We start from the raw sequence: 22484 nt of genomic DNA, 5'->3' as shown, positions 1-22484 counted from the left end.
TGACTAATTGATGGACTGCAGCATTTCATCCAGAGCCTCTTAGCGTTATAATATTTACCTCCAGGAATGATGCGCAAGAATGCCATGATAGCATCACTTGCAGCTTTCAAGTTGCACAAGAATCTGACTTGGACGTATGTCATCGTCCTTTGTCCTCAACCCGAAATGTTAACTCTCGTTCTCTTTCCATAGACATTTAACTTGCTGAGTTCTTGCAGCATTTACTGTTTAGTCCACCAGTTTTCTTTTCACATATAGTGTTAATTTTGTTCTTTTATTATTGGGCAGAATCCTAGAATTCCTTTTCTGATGCCTTTAATGAACATCTATTAGCACAAAACAAAGTAATTGGGTTCCTTACTGTTTACTCAGGATTGGGTAATCAACGGGATCTCACCCGTTTCATCCAGACCTTGAAAACAAAAAGCCAATCATCCCCGAGGCTTAAATAATGTTTAAGCTCCAGTATCATTCGGTCACAGTTTGACTTGTTTTCTGTTCTCAATGGGGTCCGTCCTTATTGCAATGTGACACTGTGATGATTGCATGTTATTCAAATGCAGTTGAATTTTGAATGCACCTCAGCTGGAATGTCACCTCTGCCCTGTATCTGCCATAAATTGAGTTGTTTCCTAGGTTAACATGCAGGTTTTCTCCAACAGCAATGCAGTCAGAGATAATCATTTTCTTTCTACACATTTTAGTCAGAATAGATGGTTTGTAGCTTTGCATCTAATTTTAATGTTATAATGGGCCATCCAGCTACTAAGATGCTGTATGCAAAAGCAATGTTAAGTGGAGAGAATGGTGGTTTGTTTCTCTACCTGATCTGAGTATTTCCAGGATTTTTTTGTAATAGTAAGTGCTTGTTTTCAGCCAGAGAATCCAGCTGACTGAATTTTGATGGATTAATTGGAATACCAACTGTTGATTTTGTTATTGGGAGTTGCTGCTGTCGCCTTGCAGCTTGTACTCGGGGTGGAAGTCGGTATCGGTTCCTAGCCAGTTTTATTCCACCCTATCAACAAGTACAGTCGAGTTCAGTTAATTGAGACCCATCAGGACCAGTACATTTTAGTCCAATTAAGTGGCTGCCCCAAATCAGCCTGAAGTTTCATGGAAATAGTTTTAAAAAGGTATAAGAACACAAACTTAGATACAATGAATTAAAATGCAATGCAGAACAAATCAGAAGATTACAGTACTACAGTACTGTACTATAAAACTGTATCGGTTCCTAATAGTTATCAGCAGAGAAGTTCCTCCAGGGTACACAATGAACAAAATCATTGCAGACACTTAGTGTAGATAATTGACTGCCTTCATATGATTTTTATCAACAATTGCATCCTCCAAATCTTCCATTTCATTGCAACATTCAAGATGATTTGTCAATACCTTTTTAAACCATGGTTCTTAACTTGTAATGAAATTATTCATTTTCACTCAGCCATTTCTCACCAACTATCAGAGACAAAATTCACTGTTTTTTAAGCACAAATGTAACTGATGCTGTTTAAAAACTTCCATCAAGGTATGGTGAAACGTCTAATGGTCACGCAAATGCACGTGACTTGCGCGAGTTGCCAATAGTCTCCACAGTGTCCAAGTAAACAAAGGGAATCCCGATAAACTTTCATTCTTTTGTTCTTTAGGAGTTGTCCCAACTAACTAATCCACTGCACTTGTTCCCTCACACCAAGCAGTACCCTGTGTAGCAAAAAAGTAGCTGATGAAACTGGGCAATAATGTTACTGGAAAGTATGGTAATAGGTCATGAGTCGATAGGATGCCATTCCTGTGTCCCATTTAATTTTAGGGCATTGGGTGATGTTAGGTCAAAGGTACCAATTAATGTGCTTAATATTAATTCAGCTGTTTTATTAATAGACAATAGGTGCAGGAGTAGGCCATTTGGCCCTTTGAGCCAGCACCACCATTCAATGTGATCATGGCTGATCATCCCCAATCACTACCCCACTTCTGCCTTCTCCCCATATCCTTTGACTCTGCTATCTTTAAGAGCTCTATCTAATTCTTTCTTGAAAGCATCCAGAGAATTGGCCTCCACTGCCTTCTGAGGCAGAGCATTCCATAGATCCACAACTGTCTGGGTGAAAAAGTTTTTCCTCAACTCAGTTCTAAATGGCCTTCCCCTTATTCTTAAACTGAGGCCTCTGGTTCTGGACTCCCCCAACATCGGGAACATGTTTCCTGCCTCTAGTGTGTCCAAACCCTTAATAATCTCATATGTTTCAATCAGATCCCCTCTCATCCTTCTAAATTCCAGTGTATACAAGCCCAGTCACTCCAATCTTTCAACATATGACGGTCCCACCATCCCAGGAATCAACCTCAAACCTACACTGCACTCCCTCAATAGCAAGAATGTCCTTCTTCAAACTTGGAGAGCAAAACTGAACACAATACTCCAGGTGTGGTCTCACCAGGGCCCTGTACAACTGCAGAAGGACCTCTTTGCTCCTGTACTCAACTCCCCTTGTTATGAAGGCCAACATTCCATTAGCTTTCTTCACTACCTGCTGTACCTGCATGCTTACTTTCAGTGACTGATGAACAAGGACACCTAGATCTCGTACTTCCCCTTTTCTTAACTTGACACCATTCAGATAGTAATCTGCCTTCCTGTTCTTGCCACCAAAGTGGATAACCTCACATTTATCCACATTAAATTGCATCTGCCCACTCACCCAACCTGTCCAAGTCACCCTGCATTCTCCTAATATCCTCCTCATATTTCACACTGCCACACAGCTTTGTGTCATCTGCAAATTTGCTAATGTTTTTTACTTTAAAGAAAATGCATTCTGTTACTGAATGAAATTTACTCTTTGGTGTACCATTTAATGGAGTTTGTGTTTGGTGCTAACACACACTTGAAGGGAAAAGTTAGATCCTTGTTCTGATGGCTGTTAAAAATCTTGGGTAGCTAAATTGCCTTAGTTTGAAGTGCTTGATTTATTTCCTACCAAATGGACAATTTTTGTATTTTTTCCTACGTAATGGCTGATTTGCCAGATACTTTTGCCATATGCTCAACTTTTATCTGTAACTTCAGAAAATTTAGTAATGCTGCCTTTAGTACTTCCATCCAAACCGTTCATGTAGATCATGAAAAACCTGAGGCCCAGCACTCAGCTCTGTGGCATGCTACACATGGCACCCTGTCAACCCAAAAAAAGACACACTTCCAGTTAAATTGTCATTTCAGCCAAACGAAACAGTGTTACTTCAGGGCCAAGGTGTGAAACACAAGTCTTGTACAAGGCTTATACCACATAAGATAGCAGTCAAATACGGTCGGACAATGTACCTGGAGTCTATGAATGCTGCAGCAGTTTGCAATTGATCTCAGTACAGCTTGCCGACTGCTGAGGGGGGCACTGACCCCAGCTTTGCGCCATGCCACATCGTCACTGGCACTCTGAGGGGGGCACTGACCCCAGCTTTGCGCCATGCCACATCGTCACTGGCACTCTGAGGGGGGCACTGACCCCAGCTTTGCGCCATGCCACATCGTCACTGGCACTCTGAGGGGGGCACTGACCCCAGCTTTGCGCCATGCCACATCGTCACTGGCACTCTGAGGGGGGCACTGACCCCAGCTTTGCGCCATGCCACATCGTCACTGGCACTCTGATGGAAAGCACTGGCCCCAGCGCCCCTCACCTGTGTGGGCTCAAGGCCTAGTCCTTGCTATGATGGGCCACACGTCTCCCCTGACGTCTGCCAATAAATCCGTCAATTGGGCTTATCGTGTTCCACATTATCAATGTCCAGCAGGGTCTTGCGATCACAAGAAAGATTACTAAGACAATCATTTACGATTAGACTGCACACCGCCTCCGGCGCCTCTCTGTGTCTGCCCACACCCAGTCCCGCTCCTACAGTTTCACTGCCAACAAGCAACTTTGTTGTGGTGGGGGGGGGGGGGGTGTAGATCTGCACTACTTTAAGTTCTTAAATGTCCAGTGGGGTTAAATGCTCATTAAAAAAAATTAAAAAGACAGTAGCACTTTTTGCTAACCCCATAGACGGTGCTGCAACTAAGGATGCTGCCATCTTACTGGAAGTTGCGGTTTGCTGTGCCCTGACGGTCAGTCACTCTTCTGTCCACATTCCCTCTCACACTACAACCCTTTACTTTCCCCAGTAATCTTTGCTGCATCTTATCCAAAATCTTTTGGAAATTACATTCTCTAGTTCCCATTCAGCCATCGCTGTCACTTAAATGAATTCTGATAAGCTGATCAAATGTTATTTCCTTTAACAAACCTCGTTTTCTTTGCCTGCTCACCTTGATCTTTTTTCCATAGTACTCTTCTTCAAATATTTTTAATGGTTTTGATGTTTCCCCTGTGACACACATGCCTGTGGTCCCCTACTTTGTTTTTAATTACAGTCTGTTCTCTGATGCCAGATTCTGGTGTTTACAGGGACCCTGAGCTTGATTCTGTGCAGATGTCAGAAAAATCATATTGAGCGGTTATCTTTTTCTGTAACCATCCCTCCACATAAAGTTCAAAGTAAGTTTATTATCACCATATACAAACCCTAGATTCCTTTTCTTGTGGTGTAGACAGTAAATTTAAAAAAAATAGAATCAATGAAAGACTGCACCCAACGGGTGGGAAAACAATCTGCAAAAGGCAACAAGCTGTGCATATTTTTTTTAAAAATAAGCGATGTATATCAAGAACATGAGATGAAGAGTCCTTGAAAGTAAGTCCATAGGTTGTGGGAACAGTTCAGTGATGGGGCAAGTGAAGTTATCCCCTCTGGTTCAAGAGCCTGATGCTTGAAGGGTAATGGCTGTTCCTGAACCTGGTGGGATGGGTCCCGAGGCTCCTGCACCTCCTTCCTGATGGCAGTAGCAAGAAGAGAACATTGCCTGGATGATGGAAGCTGCTTTCCTGCGATGAGCACATCTAGATGGAGAGTCAATGGTGGGAGTGGCTTTACCTGTGATGGACTGAGGATTTGTAGGATTTTTCAGTTCAAGGGCTTTGGTGCTCCCATACCAGGCTGTGATACATCCAGTCAATATGCGCTCCACCACACATCTATAGAAATTTATCAAAGTTTTCAATGTCTTGCCAAATCTTTGCAAACTTCTAAGAAAGCAGAGGGGCTGCTGCGCTTTCTTTGTAATGGCACTCACATGCTGGACCCAGGACAGATCCTCTGAAATGATAACACTGAGGAAATTAAAGTTGCTGACCCTCTGATGACTGGCTCATGGATCTCTGGTCTCCTCCTGAAGTCCTTGGTCTTGCTGATATTGAGTGAGAGGTTGTTGTGGCATCACTCAGCCAGATTTTCAATATCCTGTATGCTGATTCATCATGACCTTTGAAGTGGCCAACGACAGGAGTGTTGTCAGCAAACTTAAATATGGCATTGGCGCTGTGCTTAGCCTCACAGTCACAAGTACAAGTCTAAAGGACAGCATCAAAAGCACACAGACATCATGATAAGAATGGACAAACACAGAGAGGGAAGGGGGGAGGGAACCAAATTAGTTCTGTCATTTGCAGGAAAAAATGTAAATACCTCAAGTTTTGAATATAATAGTTTCATTTTATCTATGAATATCCATAAAATAGGTGCCTATGACTTGGGGGTAGCCCGTAAGAGTTGCATTTGCCCCTCACTAATTTCCAATCTAAAACCAAGTGGTGTCGCCAACCGATGATGCCAAGATGGCGCTGAGCTACAAACTCCACTGAGTTGCACTCAGGTTTGGTTGTTATAAAAGTTAAACAATTACAATGTTTTTTAAGTTCATAAGGATAGTTTTGAGAGCTAGGGGACAGGTTATTGTTTAGAAACAGGGATGTGAGGGAATTCCAGATCAGGCTGGAGCCCAAGTCTGCACTCTGTGCTTGAAGACCAGACTAATGTCTTGAAGTCTCAGCATGATCTCTTTGCTTTTATATTCTATCCCCCTTGAAATAAATGCCAACATTGCATTTGTATATATATATATACTTTGTTAATAAAATTTAATGAAGTGTCGACTCCTCAGGTGGTAATTGAAGAGGCAGGAGAAAGGTGGTCCTGTGTAGATGGGAGGCCTTTGTGTGCTCACCTCCAAGGAATGGCCAAGTCATCCATCTCCACTCTGCACAAATGTCTGCTGGACTTCCCAGAAGGAAGGATGGTGTTTTATTTCTTGAGGGAAGCTTTGTGCACATCCTTGACCCTGTTCCTCTATCTATCTGCTAATCTCTCCATGTGGCAGAGCTCAAAATGGAGAGTGTATTTCCAGAGCCCAGCATTAGGCATAAGAATTTCATGTCCTTCTCAGTGTAATGAACAGAATACAGTAGTGCCTTAATCTTGGTGACGTCTTTGGCACTGACCCTGGTTGGCTTGTCTTTCCAGTGAACTTGGAAGATTTTGCATCACCTCAGTTTACAGTAAAACACTGAAAGCTTGTATGAACATTGGTTTTTCTCCCTAGGGCATCGGAAGCTAAAGGGAGACCCTTTTAAAATTATCATTGCCGCAGACCAAATAGACAGAATCTTTTCCCCCACTGTAGAAATGTCAAAGACCAGAGGATATAATGTCGGGGGGGGGGGGGGGTGGTGGCAGAGTTTAAAGTTGATGTGAGGGGCGGGTTTTTTACATGGATTCCTTAAATAGGTCACTAGGGGTGCATCGAAGTCTGTGAGCAGTTTTGGGTGCCATATCCAAGAAAGGATGTGCTGGAATTTAATGGGGCCCAGAGGAGGTTTACGTGAACAATCTGAGGAATGAAACTGATTGACATTGGAGGGGTATCCTGTTCTCAAAGTTCACTGCACATTTATTACTGTGTACTATATACAACTTTGAGATTTGTCTCCTTACAGACAGCCTCAAATCAAAGAAACTCAATATAGAACCCATTGAAAAGAGACTGTCAAATACCCAATGTGCACAGAAAAAAAAGCAAAATTGTGCAAGCAATAAACAGTAAAAGCTAATAACATTGAGAGCAGTGTGCAGCCACGAAGCCAGTCATCACTGCAGTTGGTCCGGGAGCTGTTGTTTTCAGGGTACGGCATTTATTCAAAGCAGAGATCAGAAAACCTTGCAAAACAGTGAACCGAACACCGGCCTGTCCCTTCTTTCCATCCCCAACAACTTGGCCATTTCGATCTGGTCTGGTGCTTAAATCAGCCAAACAATGGGTCGTTCCTCGCTCTCAGGCCCAGGCCCTGCCGCTTTGATTCACTCTTGAGCCTGGACCCCTCCACACGATTCGGCCCATGCACAACATTACTCACCGCAGAGCAGAAAGACGAGGGGTGACGCCACTGGAATATTGAAAGGCTGATAGAGTGGATGTGCAGAGGATGCATCCAATAGTGCGAGGGTCTAGGGCCTGAGTGTACAGGCTCAGAATGGATCGAAGATGAGGAATTTCTTTAGCCAGAGGGTGGTGAATCTGAGGAATTCATTGCCACAGACAGCTGTGAAGGACAAGTCACTGAATATATTTAAAGTGGAAGTTGATAGGTTCATGATTAGTAAATATCAAATATTACGTGTTAGAAGGTAGCAGAATGGGGTTGAGAGGGAAATAAATCAACCACGATCGAATAGCAGAACAGACTTGATGGGCCAAATGGCCTCATTCTGCTCTTATCGCCTATGGTCTTAGAGACAGCAGTGGAGTTCGAGAGGCTTTCAGCTGGATGGGAACCAGCAGGTGGGGTGGTTGTGGGGAAAGACGTTAAGCCTACATACGAAGTCGAGCTAGGTGGGACTGACACTCTGAGCCGCGTACATTTCAATTCAGTATTGTCGAGAAGCCGGGTGAGCTTGGGGCGTGGATCAGCGCATGGAACTATGATGTGGTTGCGGGGGGAGCGGGCACAGGTGGCAGCTCAATGATTTGGGGTTTCTGTAGTTTTAGATGTGGTAGAGTGGGAGGGGTGGCATCACTAGTCAGGAAAAATATCACCATAATGCTCAGGGCAGACAGGAGAGTTCAGCCACTGAGGCTTTATTGGTAGAACTGATGAATAAGAAAGGTATGATCATGGTAATGAGGCTATATTACAGACCACCCAACAGTCCAGGAGGCTGTAGAGAGATTGCAGACTGTCACAAGAAACAAGGTTGTTTAGTAGGTGATTTTAACTTTCCACATACTGACTGGGACTCTCGTACTATAAAAGGCTTGTCAAATGTGCTCAGGAAAGTTTCCTTAATCAGCATGCAAGTCCCAGTGAGAGAGTGTGCGATACTTGATCTGCTACAGGGGGATGAGACAGGGCAGGTGGCAGAGGTTTGTGTCGGGGAACACTGCACCTAGTGATCATAAAGTAAATATGCAAAAAGATAGGTCTGGTCTGCGGGCTGAGATTCTAAATTGGAGAAAGGCCAAGTTTGATGGCAAGTGTGGATTGGGACAGGCAAAGATAAGCGGAAGGCCTTCAAAAGTGAAATTTTGCTAGTATAGAGTTTGGATGTTCCTGTCAGAACAAAAGGCAAGATTAACAGGTTTAGGGAACTTGGTTTGAGAGATTTTGAGGCCCTGGTTAAGAAAAAAAAAGAAGTGCATACAGATATAAGCAGGCAGAAACAAATGAGGTACTTGAGGAGGATAAGAAATGCAAGAGAACACTGAAGAAGGAAATCGGGAGGGATAAGAGGAGGCGTGAGGTTGCTCTAGCAGTCAAGGTGAAGGAGAATCCTAAGGGTTTCTACAGATATATTAAAAGCAAAAAGATAGCAAGGAACAAAATTAGTCTCTAAAAGTTCAGTGAGGTAATCTACGTGTGGAGCTGAAAGAGACGGGGGAGATCTTAAATGAATTTTTTGCATCTGTATTTATTGGGGGATGGACGCAGAGTCAAAGCTCAAAGTGAAACTTATTATTAGAGTGAATACATGTCACCACATTCAGCCCTGAGATTCTTTCTCCTGTGGGCATATTCAACAAATCTATAGAATAGTAACTGTAAACACAGAAACATACATAGAACAGAAATCTACAGTACGTTACAGGCCCTTTGGCCCACAATGTGGTGCCGATCATGTAGCCTGCTCTAGGCTACAATTTCCCTGTCACATAGCCTCTATTTTTCTAAGCTCCACGTACCTAAGAGTCTCTAAAAAGACCCTATCATATCCGCCTCCACCACCGTCGCTGGCAGCCCATTCCACGCACTGGCCACCTTCTGTGTGGAAAAACTCAACTCCGACATTCCCCCTGTACCTGCGCTCCAAGGAGAAAAGGCCGAGTTCACTCAACCTATTCTCATAAGGCATGCTCCCCAATCCAGGTAACATCCTTGTAAATCTCCTCTGCACCCTTTTCATAGTTTCCACATCCTTCCTGTAGTGAGGTGACCAGAACTGAGCACAGTACTCCAAGTGGGGTCTGACCAAAGTGTTGTATAGCTGTAACATTACCTCAGGGCTCTTGACCTCAATCCCACAGCTGATGAAGGCCATCACACCATACACCTTCTTAACCACACAGTCAATCTGCGCAGCAGCTTTAAGTGTCCTATGGACTCAGACCCCAAGATCCGTCTGATCCTCCACACTGCCAAGAATATTATATTATATTCTGTCTTCAAATCTGACTTACCAAAATGAATTGCTTCACACTTATCTGGGTTGAACTCCATCTGCCACTTCTCAGCCCAGTTTTGCATCCTATCAGTGTCCCGCTGTAACCTCTGACAGCCCTCCACACTATCCACAACACCACCAACCTTTGTGTCATCGTAAAGGATCAATGGAAAGAGCAACAGGATAGAAGACAACAAATGTAAATATAAATAAGTAGCATTGAGAAACAAGAGCAAGAAATAAGAAGATAAAGAGTCCTTAAAGTGAGATCATTGGTTGTGGGAACATCTCAATAGGTGAGAGTAATTATCCCCTTTTGTTCGAGAGTCTACAGAAATGAGGCAACACCACAGTGAGGTCATGGACCCGGTACAGATTATAGAGGAGCTGTTTGCTGGCTTGAGGTGAATCAGGATGGATAAATCCCCAGAGCCTGATGAGATGTTCCCACAGACCCTGTAGGGGGCAAGTGCAGAAATTGCAGGGGCCTTAACAGAGATATTTAAAACACTCTTAACCCCGGGTGAGGAGCCAGGAGGGTTGGAGGACAGTTAATGTTGTCCTGTTCTTTAAGAAAGGATCCAAGAATAAATCGGGAAGTTACAGGCCAGTGAGCCTGACGTCAGTAGTGGGAAAGATATTGGAAAGTATTGTGAGGGACCAAATATACGAGTATTTGGATAGGCAAGGTAGTCAATGTGACTTTCTGCATAGTAGAGCATGTCTAACATATCTCAAGAGTTTTTTGAGGAAGTTACCAGGAAAGTGGATGAAGGGAAGGCAGTGGATGTTGTCTACATGGACTTTAGCAAGGCATTTAACAAGGTCCCACATGGGAGGTTGGTCAAGTAGGTTCTGTTGCTCGACATTCAAAATGAGGTAGGAAATTGGATTAGACATTGGCTTTCTGGGAGAAGCCGGAGAGTGGTCGCACATTGTCAGAGTGGGGATCTTGGGCCTTTAGCTCTTTGCGGCTTCAGTCAGAGAAATCAAAAGAAAGAAAAGCTCAAGGTTAAGTTTTTTTTTCCCTTCCCTTCTGCTCATCTAGGACAGTAAAGATGCCAGGCAGGATAGTGGAATGCTCCTCTTGCCGGATGTGACAGGACAGGGAGACCTCCGGTGTCCCTGATGACTACAACTGCGAGAAGTGCATTCAACTGCAGCTTCTAACAAACAGAGTTAAGGAGCTGGAGCTGGAACTGGATGAGCTCCGGATCATTTGGGAGGGTGAGAGACAGAACATATGGAGAGGTAGTTACCCCCAAGGTGCAGGACACTGGAAACTGGGTGACAGTCAGGAAGGGGAAAGGGGTTAAGAAGCCAGTACAGGGTGCCCCTCAACAACACTTTAGATACTGTTGGGGGGATGGCCTAACAGAGGAAAGTCACAGTGGTCAGGTCTCTGGCACTGAGTCAACCTCTGTGACTCAGAAGGGAAGGGGGGAAAAGATGCACGCTGTGGTGATAGGGGGTTCATTAGTTAGGGGAATGGACAGGAGTTCAGTGGGTAGGAACGGGATTCACAGATGGTATGTTGCCTCCCGGATGCCAGGGTCCGGGATATCTCAGATTGAGTCCTCATCCTTCTTAAGTGGGAGGATGAACAGTCAGAGGTCATAGTCCAATGACATGGGTAGGATGAGTGACAAGGTTCTGCATAGGGAGCTAGGTGCTAAGTTAAAGGGCAGGGCCTCCAGGGTTGTCATCTCAGGATTGCTGCCTGGGCCACGTGCTGGTGAGGCCAGAAATAGAAAGACCATATGGTTTAATATGTGGCTAAGGAGTTGGTGTAGGAGGGAGGGCATAAGATTTTTGGATCATCGGACTCCATTTCAGGGAAGGTGCGACTTATACAGAAGGGATGGTTTGCACCTGAACTAGAGGGGGACTAATATCTGAGTGGGAAGGTCTGTTAATGCTGCACGGTGAGTTTAAGCTAGAGTTTCCGGGCGATAGGAACAAGAGTGCCAGAACAGTTAGTGGAGAGATTGTGGAGGCAGATGTTGATAAGTCTTAAGAGTTAGGAATCAAAAGGTTGAGCAAGGTGTGACTACTGTCCTGAACTGTATTTATTTCAATGCAAGATCAAAGGAAAGGTGGATAATAATGCTGAAGATGAGGTATCTGGTTTACAAGCAGAGGCAATGTGCAGTGAGTAGAGCTGTTGATAGGGCAAAATTGTAATCAACAGGATGAATTGCAACATAAAAGGTGGACAAAATCGAAAAGAGTGAATACAGGACTGAAGGTGTTATATTTGAATGCACACAGTATACGGAATAAGATAGATTAACTTGCAGCACAGTTGCAGATTGGCAGGTGTTTTGTAAGCATCACTGAATCATGGCTGAAAGAATATCATAGCAGGGAGCTTAATGCCCAAGGATGCACATTGCTTCGAAAGGACAGGCAGGAAGGCATGGGGCAGTTAGAGGGAACTGATGAGCAGGTCTCCGGCTCCTGAGCGTTTATTTAAGAGACTGGAACAGAACACTGAGCAAAGTGAGTAACCGGTTTTGCCAAGCCACAACAGGAGGTTGTATTATTAGGCGTTTCCACAGCAAGTTTGTTATTCATTGTCTGCTTGGTGTTTAAAAAAGTCATGATTTTGCATATAGATTTTATAATATTTTCAGTGTTTTTACAAGGATGATACTACTGTCCTGCTGTGCTGGTGCAGAGTTAATTCTGATTGGAAACCCTGGGTAAAATCTCAATAAACTGAAGGAAAGTAGATAGAGACCAGACATGACTAAGTGCAGATAAACAATTTCCCAATTCAAGCCAAGAATCCCAGTGATCTCATAGCAATTCTTCTGTTTAATTTCTGTGGTTTGGGGATCCAAAAAGAAGTAATTTTTATGTGATTATTCAACAATGCATTCTGTATCATATTTGGATCCAAGCCCTCTACTGTCTATTGAAGCAAGGGGATTTAGTGTATTTATTTTGGAGGCAGAGAAACTTTCTCTAGTCAGACACCTAAGCAAAAGGCAGCAAGGCCTAGTAAATCAGTACACTTAACTGTGTTCAGGGTCTTAATTACCATCAGGGGACAGTGGGCCAGAGCTCACTAAAACTAGGAAAAAAACAACTTCTGCCACTCGTTGAACTTGGCACAGTCTGATTAACTTACATGAGGCTCGGTCTTCCATCGATTCACCAGCGAGTGGACATCGCTATCAAGGCAGGTGTTTATTGTCTATCCCCATTTCCTTTCCAGGGTTTTTAAGAGACAGCTGTGAATCATATGTACTGTATGATGTTCAGTTTGGTGTCGTCGGACTGTTTAGTCTTCCATAGATGCTGCCTGGCCAGCTGAGTTCCTCCAGCGTTTAGTGTGTTGCTGGATAAGATCAGTTGATCTGCTTTCCTGCAGGACTTCAGTAAGCCAGATGAACTTCTGCAACAACCTGGTAGCTTTGTAGCACTACAGCTGACGCTAACTTTGGATAGCAGCCTCATGATATCATTATGACTCAACCTGCCAGTTGTTACAGTTAGAGCTGGTTTGTTAATGCTGACCCAGTAACAAGCTCTATGTGACTGGACCCAGCAGGTGACCTAAATGGCAGTACAGTGCTCCCCTGCAGGTCATCGATGATCATTGGAGCAATTGTACATCATTTTAAATAATCTCAGCTATAAACCACACAAGGCAGCATTAAACAATTAGATACTAGTGAGATGTTGCATTACTGCTCCAGCAGCCTGGGTTTGATATCATTCTATGTGGAGTTTGGTATTGTTCTATAAGGAGATTGGTATTGTTCTATATGGAGTTTGATATGGAGTTTGGTATTGTTCTATATGGAGTTTGGTATCGTTCCATAAGGAGATTGGTATTGTTCTATATGGAGTTTGGTATCGTTCTATAAGGAGATTGGTATTGTTCTATATGGAGTTTGATATGGAGTTTGGTATCGTTCCATATGGAGTTTGGTATTGTTCTATATGGAGTTTGATATCATTCTATATGGAGTTTGCTATTGTTCTATATGGAGTTTGATATTGTTCTAAACAAAGTTTGGTGTCATTCCATATGGAGATTGGTGTGGAGTTTGATATTGTTCTATATGGAGTTTGCTATTGTTCTATATGGAGATTGATATTGTTCTAAACAAAGTTTGGTGTCATTCCATATGGAGATTGGTGTGGAGTTTGATATTGTTCTATATGGAGTTTGGTATTGTTCTATATGGAGTTTGATATCGTTCTATATGGAGTTTGATATTGTTCTATATGGAGTTTGGTATTGTTCTAGATGGAGTTTGATATCATTCTATATGGAGTTTGGTATTGTTCTATATGGAGTTTGATATCGTTCTATATGGAGTTTGATATTGTTCTATATGGAGTTTGATATCGTTCTATATGGAGTTTGATATTGTTCTATATGGAGTTTGGTATTGTTCTATATGGAGTCCGATATTGTTCTATATGGAGTTTGATATCATTCTATATGGAGTTTGCTATTGTTCTATATGGAGATTGATATTGTTCTAAACAAAGTTTGGTGTCATTCCATATGGAGATTGGTGTGGAGTTTGATATTGTTCTATATGGAGTTTGGTATCATTCCATATGGAGATTGGTATTGTTCTAAACAAAGTTTGGTGTCATTCCACATGGAGTTTGATATTGTTCTATGTGGAGTTTGGTATCATTCCATATGGAGATTGGTATTGTTCTATGTGGAGTTTGAAATTGTTCTAAACAAAGTTTGGTGTCATTCCATATGGAGTTTGATATTGTTCTATGTGGAGTTTGGTATCATTCCATATGGAGATTGGTATTGTTCTATGTGGAGTTTGAAATTGTTCTAAACAAAGTTTGGTGTCATTCCATATGGAGTTTGACATTGTTCTATGTGGAGTTTGGTATCGTTCCATATGGAGATTGGTATTGTTCTATGTGGAGTTTGATATGGAGTTTGGTATTGTTCTAAACAAAGTTTGGTATCATTCCATATGGAGTTTGGTATTGTTCTATATGGAGTTTGGTATCGTTCCAAATGGAGTTTGGTATTGTTCTATATGGAGTTTGGTATCGTTCCATATGGAGTTTGGTATTGTTCTATATGGAGTTTGGTATCGTTCCATATGGAGTTTGGTATCGTTCCATATGGAGTTTGGTATCGTTCTATATGGAGATTGGTATCGTTCCATATGGAGTTTGGTATCGTTCTATATGGTGATTGGTATCGTTCTATATGGAGTTTGGTATCGTTCTATATGGAGTTTGGTATCGTTCCATATGGAGTTTGGTATCGTTCTATATGGTGATTGGTATCGTTCTATATGGAGATTGGTATTGTTCTATATGGAGTTTGATATGCAGTTTGATATTGTTCTAAACAAAGTTTGGTGTTGTCTAGTTGGAGTTGGCTTGTTTTCTTTGTCATCGCATAGACTTCTTTAGCACTTTTCATTTGTATTGCCTCTTACTAATTTTGAGATTAATTGCTCCATATAGCTCACATCATTACCATCGTATTCCACGGCTACCTGGCTGGTAGAAATTGTCTGGAATAATGTTTTTCTCATTAATATTCTTCTAGTGTATGGACAAGATTCCTGCTTGCAGGAATTATCAGGATAGTTATTAGTAACTATCTGTTCACTTGTAACTAGAGGCACCTTACAAATCTCCCATGAATGTTGAAGGCAGAGTTGTGGAGAACACTCTACCCATGAAGGCAGCTAGTGAACTTGGAACCCTTCATGCAACAACTCCTGGAGACCAGGTGGAGGGAGGGGAGGGGAGGGATCTGTTCTTGCACGCCTCAGAAAGTGGACCTGCTCTGGGGGAGAGGACACGACCCAGCAAAGTCACTGGTTTGGATGACAAGAGAAACGCTTACGCTGCAAGATGTCAGCCACACCCGGCAATTCAGCTAGAGTAGAGTGTGACAACAAATGAAGCGAGGCTTCCCTAGACTGCGGAAGGTAGCTAATACGGCTTTACAAGACTCATCTGTTTTTGGATAAGTTCAAAGTAAGGAACAGCTCTGTGAAATCATGTAACCTTTCCGCACAATGAACTCTTCCTCAGTAAATTCAACAACTATGGTCTCACAAAGAGCAGTACTGGGCCACCGGTTAATCAGCGAAGCCACTTATTTGGAACAACTCTTAAAGTTGTTTAAAAACTCTGAAAAACTACTCAAGAAAGTAGCCAGGGTTCCCTTTGTTTTTCTGGGAGACCACACTGCTTAATTCAGACAGGAGGCTGATGCCAAACAATTTTTAACAAGTATCAGTTGTGTGCACATGTGGGGTCATTAAACACTACACTGTACTTTTTAAACAATGTCAGTTGTGTGTGTTTGTATTCAAAAAGCAGTGATTTTGTCACCAATGTTTGGCGAGAAGTAAATAGTACGACAATTTGGAATTGTTTTGCGAACTGTGGTTTCAAGCATTCAGGCTGGAGACACCAGAAAAGGTTGGGAGTGAAAATGGAACGATTTAATTACTTCAAGTTAGGGACCACAAAGAATTTAAAGGTATCGACAATCATCTTGATTGTTACAATGAAGATGAAGATATGGCGGATGTGATCATCAAAAGCATTGTGTGAAGGCAGTCCATCCATCACACTGGAAAATAATTTTTTTCAGAAATGTTGCTTCCTCAGAGATTTGTTTTTGTTTGTGATAGACCACTTGAAGCTGAGCGTAAATATAATTCCAGACTAATTGTGTCACGTAGAAATTTGGAGAAACAAGAAATTAACTTTTATTGAATATAATGGAATTGCATAACAGTGCTGACACTTTGTAATGGTGCAACTAAGCTAAAAGTGCTTTGTTGATGATTTTCATTATTTGTACTCAGTGTCTGAGGCTTCTCGATTAAGTGTCCAACAATAGTCAGCCAGCATTGATGGATTCCAGTTGTCCTGATTCCGTTTCTCCATGACTGCAATGTCCCAGTGAAACCTCTCACTGTGCTCGCCACTGACAGCACCAGGATTTGCAGGGAAGAAGTCTAAATGGGAATGCAGAAAATGAATCTTTAGTGACGTTGCACTTCATGGTTTTGTGTGCTTGAAGCATGTTGTCAACCAGCTGCACGTAGTTTGGTGCTCTGTAGTTGCCAAGAAAATTTTCTACAACATCCTTGAAAGCCTTGCATGAGATTTTTCTCTGGTCCCACTAGAAGTTCTTCAAATAGCTGGTCATTTGTTTGATTTGTGGACCAACAAAAATGCCTCTCTTAATCTTGGCATCTGTCATTCTGACTGGAATTATGAATTGAAACAATAAATATAGACAACTTCAAAAAGAAGTGCTGCTTGATAGGGAAATTTCATGGTAACTTTCGTGACCGGCAGCCCAAAATCAATAATATACACCCAAAAATGTTCAGGAAGCAAATCTCAGTTGTCCAATGCTATCAGCACAAGTATCTCAGCTGATGTTGTTTGTTTACAGTCAATCGTAAGAATGTGGCCGTGTACGCTGGATAACTCCTTCCATTGATAACTTCGGAACTAATACAGTTTTATGTACCGTAGTAGTTGTGGTAGTGTTCTAAATTGTTCTGTATTTCATTTGAATGTATAATTTATTACTCACTCAAACAGCAGTTTGTCTCGTTTTTTATAATTTTTGAACTATTTCCATGAAACGTTGGCCAACTAGAGCAGATATTTAATTGAGCCAAAATGTACTGGTACCGATGCATCCCAATTAACCAGAATCCATTGTATTTGGATATTTTAGCACATGTGATTAATGGTTGGGTCCAAAAATAAGGTTTAAAAAGGAAATGAGCAAGGATTGAGGATCAGAGCCAGGATGTTTAGGGAATTTTAGAGCTTGAGTTGTAGAGAGCTGAAAGCAATCCAGTTGAAAGCTGGAGAAGAGACCGTGAAGAAGATGAAGTGAAGAAACCTCAGTAGATTTAACATGAAGAAATTTTTCGCTGACTGTCAAGGTGATATTTGACATCACAGACTGCATCGGGTAAAGCATCGAAACTCTTGGGTTAAAATGGGTGATTGATGCACCGATACTTCCTCACTGTAGCTTGGAATCTGGGAAAAGGAGCAGTGATACAGATCATTGGTTAATCGGGTAGGGAGGCAACTAGTTATCGACATCATCATCACTAAGCAACTTGTTGTTCAGGAGTTCCACCTCTACATTCACAGCTATGAGAAATGATTGTTGGTGAAGTGCCAGCTGTAATCCAGAAAGCCGCAATAATCCAACAGTAGCTACAAGAATCTATCTTAGACATCATTCATAACTGTTCAGCTGCCAGGTGCTTCATTTTTGTGGGAAATGGAAGTCAGAGAATCGTTGAATCAAAGACTATTAGGCCTGTCAGTCCTGCCACACCCACTTCCTCCTGGCCTTACATATTATTGCCCCTTCAGTTTGTATTTACTCTCCTTCTGTATCATGAATTACCCTCTGTTTAAAAAAACTGCCCCTGCCAGAACGATCCTTTTGTCTTTCAATGTTACTTTATTTACGTAACAATATGGCACGGTCCATCGAGCTTGGACCAGTGAACCTACGGAGCATCTGCGGGTCACGAGCTCATGTACCTGGTCACGTGCGCTGTATTAGCATCGTGCTAACCGCTACGCTACTGTGCGCGATTTCAACCTTCTGCCCCTCCATCACCTTGCTTGAAACATCTGCCGATGGGATCATCTTCCCATTTATTTACCCCAACTCACCTTGAGCAAATTTTCTCCAACCACTATCTTTAAACCTTCTCCTGTATCTTCGTGCCCATTTTGGATGTTACCAGTGACCAGCACCCAGTGCAAAGCTCCAGTTGTGTCTTGCTTGTGCATTTTTCAGTGCAACTTTCCACTTTGCGCCGTGCTTTGATGGATGCCATCTAAGACCCCATGTTCTTTAAAGTCTAACCTCTCAGCGTGCCCTTGCTGCACGTCCAGTTCCAATAACAAAGTAGCCTCAGTGGAGTGAGAAAAGGTGGACCTATCAGGTCCGAGACTCTCTGTCAGATCAACACCTTGCTTTTGTAGTACCATCAAGTACGAGGTACTTGAGGACCCTGGGTCATCTCGAGGTACTCAAGACCTTGGGTCTCACAGCACCAGGTTCAGGAACAGTTATTGCCCTGCAACCATGAGGCTCCTGAACTGGCGTGAGCAACCTCTCTCACCTCAACTCTAAACCGACTCCACAACCTACAAACTCACTTTCAAGGACTCTTCGCAGCTCATGTGTTATACTTTATTAGCACAGTTTGACTTTTGAGTATTGGTTGTTTGTTTATGTAGTTTTAAATTCTATTGTATCTCTTTATTTTCCTGTAAATACCTGTAAGTTATTGAATCTCAGGGTAGAATATGGTAACATTTGTGTACTTTGATAATAACTTTTCCTTGAACTTTGAATTTGTGCCAGTTGTCTGATATTAGCTGTACATTTTTCTGCTGAAGTGCATTATTTCCGCTTACTCCGTTTGCCACCTTTGCCAACTTGCCTTTGTTTAGTAGAGCAGGCAAAACAGTGCAGGAATTCAGCAGGTCAGGCAGTGTTTGTAGGGGGATGTTTGAGTTTGGTTTGAGCATCTTTTTCCCTAGGGGCTGTGCTCAATGAAGGGTCTCGACCTGAAATGTTAACTGTCATTTCCCCTCCATAGATGCCATCTGATGCCAATGTTCAGTGTGTTGCCTCGGATTTTATTGTCTCTATTTTCTATTTCTATTTTCTTGTCTCTATTTTAGTCCCATTGAATCCTGCTCTTTGCCAGATGTCCAAACTTTGTTTGTAACGTGGCAGCTTCCCCTCCCTGCCCAACTCTAATTCATTCATGTGTATCAAAACACATGACGCTTAATGCAGTGAGGAATGTAATAGAAACACTTGGGGTGTCAGGCAGAACAAAACTGGGCAGTCCGGGGAGACGACTTTGCAGCAGAACTGGAGAAGGTTAGAGTTGAAACGAGTTTCAAGATTCTGAGCAAATGGGAGAGAAGGAGAAGGTCATGGGAAGGTCACTGTTATGTTCTGTGACTTTAAAATATTAAAGTAATACAAAGAAAGATACGGGAGTCAGAAATGCAGGTGTCACTTCAAGTTTACTTGAAGCGTGATGACGTTTGCAGTTCACGTATTTATACATATAACCTGCAATGAATTACTTAAGCAAACAAGAATGCTTAATCAAGAAATACATTACTCAAATATTACTGAAGCATTAAATACACAACATCTACAATGCACAAGCTGCATCATCTGTTGTCTCACCAATCCTCTAAACATCCTGCTTTCCTTCCATCCATTCACTGGCCTCTCACTTCCCCTGCACTTCGAGGCTTGTTCACTTTTAGTCTGAAGAAATGTCAGGACTGTGTACAACACTCTAAGTGCAGTCTAGCCGAGGTTGAGTTCAGGTGTACTATCTGCCCTTTCCAAATCCACCACCTTGAAACTAAACTTTTACCTTTTCCGTGGTCTTGTGAACCAGTAAAATGGCCTGCAGTGACTACTGTGTTTCTTCTCTGTGATCCCTTCACTCTACCCCGGATGAGTTCTTTTTTCCCACGTAGTTACTGATCTTGGGTTCCTTGAGGTTGTTATAGCCGGGGGTGGTAATGGGGACGAGCTCCCACTGCCTGTTGAATGCTCCCACTGACGTGTGTCTCAAAGAGCCCTCTGACAATCAAGTCCAGCTCCAGGCCCTCACGTGTAGCTCAGCTACTAGGCCGGGCAGAACAGCTTGTACCTTCAGGAGAAGGGGAAAAGGTGGGTTACTGGCACCTTAAAGCCAGACGCTTCAGGAAGATGGGGTTCGTCAGCCGTGGTTGGCAGCTCATCTAGGAGAAGGAAAACTCTGATCTCAAACCCCTTCTGCCTTGTGGCTCCACCCACTCACGGGAAAGGCTTCGGGAGTAAATCCTGAGGGGAAAATCTGGAGCTGGAGTCTCGAAGGCTCTATGTTGAGTTCAATGCTGAGTGGAAGCTCCTGTGATGCCGCTGGTGCCAAACTGCATCAGTTTCTGCTGTTCCTGTAGATGCATCGGCTGTGAGGAGAGGGGGAGCCTGCTACATGGGCGTCAGTGTGCTCTCCATATCGTGCTGCCCTGTACAGGTGTGCACGTCATGAAGACAGCTGGGACGTGACATCCTTGGTCGCCCGCGACCGGCGGAGGCCTGAGGTTAGTGATTCCGCCACCTCTCTGAGACCAGTTCTCCACTCTACAAGTTTATTGATGTTGTCCAATAAGATGCCGCAAGTGCTCGGCAGATTGGGCAACATCTTTGGATATGGTTTGGGTCTGAGATCCTGGATCATCATGCACACTGGGAATTTCTTGCCTGCGTGAAGTTCACAATGATTAAGGCAAAACAGCCGAACTGTGCCAGGATAGTTGTGTGACTGGGGCAAAAGTGACAGTGACAGTAACTGAGTGAGCTGGGATTAGGTGTACAAGAACGTGACAGCACTGATGGGAAGTAGTGACTGGTTCAGAACTCGTAGATCTGGGGATGAGACTGTTCTTTAATCTGCTCTCAGGCTCAAAAGTCTTCTTCCAGTAGCTGCAGAAGAGAGAAAGGGGATGTCCAGAGCTACAGGCACCTTTGACACAACTACTGCCCTTCCTCACCCTTAAGAACCGAGGAAAAAGTGAAAAACAATTGGTTTCAAGATGCAGATAAGGTGGGGAGGATGAATGGGGCAAAAGGGGTGTCTACGATAGGGTGTTGCCATGGTAGAGTTATAGCTGCCTCCAGTGGGTTAATGAGTTACTAAGTGTAATGTGACAGGCTGTAATGACAGATGGGCGGTCTGATCCACACACATCCAGACAACCGGTTACCCAAAGCTGTTCAGCTTGACAAGTCTGGAAAGCTGCGACGTTTTATTGATTGTTAATGAGATGCAGTGTGGAACAGACCCTTCGGCTCTGCTGCCCACCACCAATAGTAATCCTAACCTAATCATGGGACAACTGACTGACCAACTGGTGCGTCTTTGGACTGTGGGAGGAAACCAGAGCACCCGGAGGAAATGGCTCCTTACAGGCAGCGTCGGCAATACCAGACATTTGTTTTCTCTAGAAACGTAGAAAACCTACGGCACAATACAGGCCCTTCGGCCCACAAAGCTGTGCTGAACATGTCCTTACCTGAGAAATTACCTCGGGTTACCCATAGCCCTCTATTTTTCTGAACTCCATATAACTGTGCAAGAGTCTCTTAAAAGACCCCATCATATCTGCCTCCATATCACCGTCGCCAGCAGCCCATTCCATGCACTCACCACTCACTGCGTAAAAAACTTACCCCTGACATCTCCTCTGTACCTACTTCCAAGCACCTTAAAACTGTGCCCTCTCGTGCTAGCCACTTCAGCCCTGGGGAGAAGCCTGTGACTATCCAAATGATCAATGCCTCTCATCATCTTATACACCTCCATAAGGTCACCTCTCATCCTCCATCGCTCCAAGGAGAAAAGGCTGAGTTCACTCAACCTATTCTCATAAGGCATGCTCCCCAATCCAGGCAACATCTTTGTAAATCTCCTCTGCACCCTTTCTATGGTTTCCACGTCCTTCCTGTAGTGAGGCGACCAGAGAGAGGAGATTCCGTTGCGAACACCAAGTGTAGCACAAGATGTTGGAAGAACTGCAGGTGAAGAGCTTCACCTGGACGAACCTCTCTGGGTCTCTGCCTGGCGGAATGGGCAGGCTGGGTGTCGTAGGTCCTGCGGTTGGTTGGGAAAGTGCCGTGAGGTGGAGACTGGCTGGTCACAAAGGTAATGGTCCTTACAGAAGTTGATGCAATGTTATCAGTGCTGGTGGACACTGTGAAGAGTGATCCACCAAAGGCTGCAGGTGGTGAGCTGGAAGGTGAAGATCACAGAATCATTATTGCAGGGCGAGAG

Source organism: Hypanus sabinus, chromosome 4, assembly GCF_030144855.1.
Source record: "Hypanus sabinus isolate sHypSab1 chromosome 4, sHypSab1.hap1, whole genome shotgun sequence".
NCBI lineage: Eukaryota > Metazoa > Chordata > Chondrichthyes > Myliobatiformes > Dasyatidae > Hypanus > Hypanus sabinus.
Note: the sequence above shows the minus strand (reverse complement) of the source record.